Here is an 8,618-nt window from a genome sequence, read left to right as displayed (position 1 = left end):
TTGCCTCTTAGAACGTTATGCTTAAAATCCACGAATAATTCCAAGCGAGTATGAGTTACAACAGTGAGCTCTAATAAATATCAGTTTATAGAAATTAAAATATATTCAAATATTTAACTATGCTATATATAATATAATAATTATAAGTACGTTACAAGAAATAATACATTTTAATTAACATATAATATTAGAACCGGTTGTAGGATGGTTTTAGTAGAAAAACTGCAAGTTTGTTAAAATATGCTTGTCATATAAGAAACTTGCTACAGTGAAACAATGACATAATTTAAAATATTGTGGATTATTTAAAAACCAGGAGATACGAGCGACAGAGTCGCTTTTCAAACATGCTGATAAATTTTAATTAGCCGATATCCGTATTTTATTTTCTTGAGAAAATATAACGTAAATAAATGTAAAAATGTTTAATATTGTACTTACGTAACTATTAATTAAGTAATTAACATACCTGGTCTCGCATAAGAATGCGGATTTTCAGGTGACAGAGCCATTTGAAAATTTGTGTAAACTTCTCCAAATGAGTATCGGCAATACAACTTAATACCATCAAATTTGTTTCAAGAACACAGCTTATTGCTCGCTCTTCTTCCTCTGTATCTGACATCCTACTACCTTATTTCCTACTGTAGTCTATCTCCCACTTACGTATCATCCAGTGTTTATAAACAACATATATTAGTTTGCTTATTAGGGTATTCAAAGCGTCGCAACTTTCATGTTGCGCATAAACGGTTAAATACGTTAAATTAATTAAAACCCGCACACAATAAGGATTTTACGTTTCAATTAGAGGCGTGCAATTTACACTGTTCTTATATAACAATATACTATAATATATCAATGCATAATTAACGATATTGTATATAATATTAACAATATTAAAAAACGCAAATTAAATATAGGTACATATTTTCAGGTTTTTTCTATAAATACATGCAAATTTGAATAAATATATAGATATGTATTATTTTTAGCATTATAATTTAATTATATCGTATCTATTTACCGTAAATTTTGATAAACAATTTATAATCATATATGAATATATACGTTTAATTTTCAGTGTTTTAATTGTTATTTTTCTGTATTAATAGATTTAAACAAATTTTATACTTTAAATCTTATTGATTAATCGGATTAATGTATCAAGAGGATGAATAAATCAGTTTATTGATTTTACGCACGAGGATCTGCGTCTGACCTGGATAGCCCTGTCTTTTCCTATTTAAATCTTATTGTCACATAACACATATTTTGGTACGCATAGATAATAGATAAGGAAATAAAATTATATAAGAGAAATTATTCGATTTTATTATTATAGTTCCTTTTATACTAGAGTATAGGTGACATTAATATTTTAGACAAAATGCGAAGAATTTTCTATTAAATATTTTTTCCTTATGACGAATAAAGTTGTTGTAGGTAACGATTACTAAAATGTGACATAAATTGTATATGAAAATATAACATAATTGCTACTTTTTATAAAAATGTAATTTTTCAAATCGCTACATAATTATATTGTGTCAACGCTCGTTCGAATTTTATTTATTCTTGGTTTCATATATCCAGATAGCAGAATTATGATAAAATGACGGTTAATGACGTTTAATAGATCAAACTAGGCGTCACTATGTAATCTTTTAACATCACTCTGTGTCATTTATGTAGCGTTATATTATTATACATGTATTAATTGTTATGTAATTGTCTCGAATTAATAAATTTAGGTAAAGGACACAAAGCAATTTTTTCTCGATTTTTAGGAACATCTTACAGTTGTTATGCGAGAACCAACACTGGCAAATCCAAATGTGCTATTTTAGCTGAAGCTCTTTTTATCGTTTTAAATCACGTCATTTAACACGATTGAACGAACGTATTAACTTTTAATTTAATACTATTAAACGTGTTAAATGACGTAATTTAACACAAAGAAACATGTAAAAAGAGCTTCAGTTTAATAACGTTTATGCGTGTAAAAATAACACACTTGGATTTACGGTGAAGTATGTAATCGCCATGTCACACAAATTTGTCCGTACAAATCTCCCAATATTGGACTAACAAACCTTTGCGAATAATATTCGCAGGCAAAGCATATATGTTTAAACTTATCGACTTTTAATTTACAAAACGCAGCCGAATGAATCTGCGAGACATATGAGCGTTACATTGTTCATTATCGAATCAATCATACGCTGAAGATAAGCGTATTTACCGTATTTTAAAATGCTGCTTAAATGGATATTTATAACATAGTGGTATACATAACTTTTTGAGCAATAGAACCCCCGTAGATTACGCAAGCGTGCAGTCAGTCGTCTATCGATCTTTTCATCGTTTATCGTTCTGAGTGATCGATATAGCAGTCAGTCGTTTTCAGCCTGTCGGTAGTAATAGTTGTTAGTCGCATACGCACTAATTCTGTATTGTAATCGTATACGTATCTTCCTGTATTCATCATGTTAAAAGCAAACTCTGCACTTTGTTTATTATATCTGTGCCAACAATGAAAAATACCACATTTTTCTTGAAAATCCTCATAAACAAAATTTTCTTCATGCAAAGAAGAAAATTTCTTCCCTTTCTTTATAATATGTCGTTTGTGAACGCAAACTGTCGAAATATACGATGATCTTTGCACTGCAATGATAACTGCTTTCCATAGCGGTTTATATAAATCCTCTAATATGGCAATATAAATAATTAGAAATAATAATAAATAGTTTAATAATATTAAAATCCAAAACTGAAAATTTTACAATATATTTATTTATTAACACGTCATATATCAAAGTCTGTTAAAATGCAATACAAAATATACTGTAATTTTTGTAGTAATTATTTATTTTAAAAACTCTAACTCATCTTAAAAAATACTGGTGACATTCATAAAACAATTATCGGCTCTTAATTAGCCCGTTTCCTTCCACGAATTTCAAAAATATTGTATTTTAGTATAATTAAAATTGTTCATAAAAAAATAGTGACATTTATGGTTGAAAACATTTAATTCTTTTCCACTAACGCATTCTCCCTCTTCGCAAATTTTTATTACTTTATCAATAATACTAATAATGATCAATTGAACGTTATTGTTTCTTGTAAATGAATAAATGCGGAATACAATACTCCCTGCGTTTAAATTCTTACCTTAGCAGTGTATTTAATTTGACAGATGGGGTGTCCTGGCAGGGGAACCATGATCTAGCGTATATTTGCTGAAAGAATGCAGATTTTTATATAATCTATGTTTATATAAAAAAATATCAATATTTAGTCAGTTTACCTTATTGTTTACCTTTATTGTTTGACAATAGAAAAAGATATAAACCATCAGCAGTTTGCTCGAATGTTAGCCAATATAATGCAGGAGAATTTAGACTTGTTTTATATTCAATTTGGATTTCACATCTGAAAGTATTATGAGCACCGTACAAAATTACCTTTCTTAAAAAAAAGGTAAAGAAAGGCGCCAAGTACACGTATAGTAGTGTATATGTTGTTACCTCGAAAAAAAAGAAAGTGGTAGTATTATACCTCGAAAAAACCTAAGTAACAAGTGGTAGACGTACTCTTTGTATCTCGAAAAATCTCGAAAAAATCTAAGCAGTAGTATCTTTATTTCCAAAAAATTATAACCCAAGTGATACACATCACAAAACTATGTTACCTTATCAAAGAAGAGTCGCGCTTCAAGTGATCTATTACAATTACAAAAAGAAATGATATCTCTTTAAATTACAGCGCCAATTACAGTGAGAACATATATATTGCCTCAAAAATAATTGTTGCACTACTTTGAAAAATCTTTACATGGTGTCAATTAGAAAAAGAATGTATGATAACAATTTTATAAGATTAAAAAATTTTATTTAAATTTAACAAGGGAATACAAGATATTTAAATACAAAGTTTACATGTGTATTTTTTAGTGGTCACAAAGAATTACAGAGGAACAGTACAAAATAAAAATATTTTATTAAAATATTTAATCCAACGAGGGAATACAAGGTATTTAAATACAAAGTTTATATATGTATTTTTCAATAGAATAAAAGATTTAATCACAAAGAATTACAGAGATAGTACAAAATAAAAATATTTTATTAAAATACATAAATTTTTCTTGTAAAAAAACTTGGCGCTGCTAGACCTCGAATTTTAAATAAATAAATAAACTTATTCTATACTTAATTATAAGCCGCATTATTCGCCGTCGTCACGCACACCCATATCACTCGCTCGCACATACACACCACGCTGATAATTATCAGCGTGGTGTGTAGGCGAGCGAGTGATATGGGTGTGCGTGACGACGGCGATAATGCGGCTTATAATTAGTATAGAATAAGTTTATTTATTTATTTAAAATTTCGAGGTCTAGCAGCGCCAAGTTTTTTTACAAGAAAAATTTATGTATTTTAATAAAATATTTTTATTTTGTACTATCTCTGTAATTCTTTGTGATTAAATATTTTATTCTATTGAAAATACATATATAAACTTTGTATTTAAATACCTTGTATTCCCTCGTTGGATTAAATATTTTAATAAAATATTTTTATTTTGTACTGTTCCTCTGTAATTCTTTGTGACCACTAAAAAATACACATGTAAACTTTGTATTTAAATATCTTGTATTCCCTTGTTAAATTTAAATAAAATTTTTTAATCTTATAAAATTGTTATCATACATTCTTTTTCTAATTGACACCATGTAAGATTTTTCAAAGTAGTGCAACAATTATTTTTTGAGGCAATATATATGTTCTCACTGTAATTGGCGCTGTAATTTAAAGAGATATCATTTCTTTTTTGTAATTGTAATAGATCACTTGAAGCGCGACTCTTCTTTGATAGGTAACATAGTTTTGTGATGTGTATCACTTGGGTTATAATTTTTTGGAAATAAAGATACTACTGCTTAGATTTTTCGAGATTTTTCGAGATACAAAGAGTACGTCTACCACTTGTTACTTAGGTTTTTTCGAGGTATAATACTACCACTTTCTTTTTTTTCGAGGTAACAACATATACACTACTATACGTGTACTTGGCGCCTTTCTTTACCTTTTTTTTAAGAAAGGTAATTTTGTACGGATATCACGCCTTTTTGTAGTATTACGCATTTTATAAACAGTATGTACAGGGTAAAGCTATTTGGAGGTATTATACTACCACTTTGTTTTTTTCGAGGTAACAACATAATACATATACACTACTATGCGTGTACTTGGCGCCTTTTTTTTACCTTTTTTTTTAAAAAGGTAATTTTGTACGGATATCACGCCCTTTTTGTAGTGTTACGCATCTTAATTCTTATAAACAATATATCTTATAATCTTATAAACAGTATGTACAAGGTGTGAAGCTAAGGTGTTACGGACTATTATTTCTAAAGAAACATAATTAATATTTTGCTTTGTTTTTTAAAAATATAATCTGTAACCTTTTTAGTTGTACCCTTGTTAATGCTATACATATGTATACCACAGAAAAAAATTACTACTTAAAAAATAAAAATGTAATGTGTCTGAAGTTGTTAATAATAGTTAAAAACGTTTGACACACCACACACACACACCACACACACACACACACACACACACACACACACACACACACACACACACACACCACACACACACGCGCGCGCGCGCGCGCGCGCCTTAGGGTAGCAGAAGAGAGAACAAGAGAAAAGTATCTTCGCGAACAATGGAGCTAGTCTCATGACGATGAGTCAAGTATGTACAAGAGCGAGATCGCAATGACCGATATGCAAGTGGATTAACCTAGTCGCGAAACGTTCACCCGTTATACTGTTGAAGAACCGACCGCATAACATTCCGTCTTTTTCTAATCCCGCTGTGAATCGATTTTCCAGCTAACGTATATCTTATGTCTTCGCAAGCGTAACTTTTAAATCCTTTAGGGAGATCAATCACTTCAGACGACACATTTTTTTTAGAGTGATTGAAGAGAAAGACAGAGAGCTTGTAAATGTCGCGAATAACGTCTTGGACGAGTATAGTAGCGTATACGTCAAGTCGGGAGGCGAATAGAAGTTAAGCAATGGAGAAAAAAAAGACAGACCAAGATATGCGAGTTTAATTCAGTTATGATATATTTTTATATATTTTACAGAAGACGTATAAAAGATGTAAGAGGACTTGCGGTAAAAATTCATGCAAGTCTTAATAACTTCAAGGATTAAACTGACGAATATACAAAAGCTACTAAATGTACTCAAAGCTACTTAATGATTAATACAATGCTAAATGAAGTGTTGTACAAAATTTGAATAGAGTCAAAGATTGCGGTCAGCTACATATTAGTTGCTTTCCATTTACATCAAAACTCAGATAATTCTCACTTGTGATGTCATTCTGTCTTTATTATTCATTAATTCCCAAAAAGGATAGAACGACGTCACAAGTGAGAATTATCTGAGTTTTGATGTAAATGGAAAGCACCTATTATATACACGAAAATTATTATATACACGAAAATGAATTACGAATGATTATTACGTAACGATGTTCGTTGCGCTATATTTTCGCTTTGTTAAAAAATTATAATAAATTATAATAAATTGAGTTAATCGCAGCGCGCGACAAAGTTATGTACGTGAGCACTGTGAGCGATTTAATGATTGTAACCTTACTTGTATACATTTCCTAGAAAAATATTTCTATATTATGTTTAACAACAATATTAAATATTAACATTTCATAACTGCCAAACGTTTCCAGTTGAGCGCAATTGCACGAGTTACGAATCATTATAGACTCTTTTTCTCAGTTAACTAGTTTCTACTGCATTGAAATCTTGCATAGATAAAAATGTATTAGCATATCGCGCAAGAATCATCGATATCTAAGTAAACAATTAATCAAATATATACAGTATATATGCGTACATCTGGATTAATCCGAAAGCTTAGTCTCCATCTTTTGAAACATAAAATAATTTTATGCCACAACAGTGAAGTGCGGAATATTAAATAAAATGCGCCATTTAACAATAACTTCTAAGGTAACAAGTTTAATCTACGGTGACCTAAATTTAAACGTGAAAAGAAATTAAATTATTTCAATGAGTTCTCGAATCGTCCCCAATCAGAAATAGACATGAGTCACGTAGAAACGAATTTCCTAATTCGTCTGAGTTATTCGATACAATGTTCTAGTTTAAATGTGACACTACTTTGTAAAATGTTAAGTTTTATTGTTTTCTCTACTCTGCGATCAATATAACAATCTTTATAAATTTCTTTCTAAATAAAAATATTCTACACAATCGGAAAACTATTTTACAACATGAGTAAAGAACGAAGTAAAAAAGCGAAATAATCAATTTTGACGCGATTAAAGGGAATCATCAATGGCGATTGTATTAAACTCTAGTCCATACTGACTAATAATCGCGGATTATGCGTGAAAATTGTAGAGTTTCTTGACAACTCTTATGTACAGATGGATTCAAGTGTTTCTGGCTTCATTCATCTGGTCCCATGCCTACTTGTTCAGCATGTCCGTTCATTACCAGTTCTTCAGTAAGGGAAATTAGCTTTAAAAAATCAATTAATTTCAATTAATTTGCGCATCTGCAAAGAGATTCTCGAAGATTGGATAATAATAACTACTTACCTTATAATTTTGTATCATAAAATAAATATTTGCATAAATATTAGTTTGAATGCGACCTTCAATCTGAGTTTGGGCAGCAACTCCCTTTGAGGAACAATTTTGTACCACATTGTAAGCTTCTGTCGATCATTTACCTGCAAAGAGTAATAGTCCAGTCAAAATACGGAAAAAAGGGGGGGTACCTAGAAAAAATTGCAACACAAGGTTTTATTACGTCATTGTGTTCAGAAAAATATACTGAACAACATATCCAAATTTCGCCATTTTCCGCTATCCCTAAGTATGTTTTTTATTAACAATTTATAAACAAATTTGTTTTTCTCCACAAATACGATGAATTTCGAAATTTTTGTAGAGATCAAAGTTGTAGAGCAGACAAATATCTACAAAAATGTTCTTATGAATTTTTTGAAATATCTCATATTATTTGAGATATTTGCAACAAGAGCTACTAGGCTACGCGCGGAGCGAAGCGGAGAGTTCTAACAAGCACACGGCAGTCTCTACCGGTCGCTGCTAGTTCTCTAGGTTCTACAAGGAACTTGAGTTGGTTCTCGATAATAGTATATGTGTCTATGTATACACACACAAATATATATATATATATATATATATTATATATATATATATATATTGTCACGTTCTGTCACGTTCTGTTTGTTGTTCATCCGTTTTTTTGGTCAATGCATTTAAGCAATTTACCAGGGATTTGGACAAGTCGTGTGAAGGCTATTATTATTATTGTTGTTATTATTCGGGACCGAAAGATATCTGAGTTTATAAATTTTGTACCGAGGATCACTTTATTTATCTGATTATAATGGGATAATCGATGTCGAAGTCGACAAGAATAGGTTTAAATGGAGGTGCGTTTTGTAGTTGTTGTAATCGCTGGAGGAGGGGAAGAGGATCTTGATTAGAAATTACTGCTTTTTAATC

General features: G+C 30.2%; 1 long non-coding RNA gene across 1 annotated transcript; it reads right to left on the bottom strand.

Moving 5' to 3' along the window:
• Nucleotides 1-7,240: 7,240 nt before the first annotated feature.
• Nucleotides 7,241-8,002, bottom strand: LOC139787072 (uncharacterized). Its single transcript, XR_011722518.1, has 2 exons — nucleotides 7,680-8,002; nucleotides 7,241-7,599 (listed from the first exon to the last, which is right to left on the bottom strand). It is a non-coding gene; the product is annotated as an uncharacterized lncRNA (long non-coding RNA).
• Between the last annotated feature and the right edge of the window lie 616 nt (nucleotides 8,003-8,618).

Source organism: Temnothorax nylanderi, unplaced genomic scaffold (assembly GCF_030848795.1).
Source record: "Temnothorax nylanderi isolate EJ_2023f unplaced genomic scaffold, tnyl_v1.0 TNYL_tig1258_pilon, whole genome shotgun sequence".
In the NCBI taxonomy this organism is placed as follows: domain Eukaryota; kingdom Metazoa; phylum Arthropoda; class Insecta; order Hymenoptera; family Formicidae; genus Temnothorax; species Temnothorax nylanderi.
This window is presented reverse-complemented; position numbering and strand designations above follow the sequence as displayed.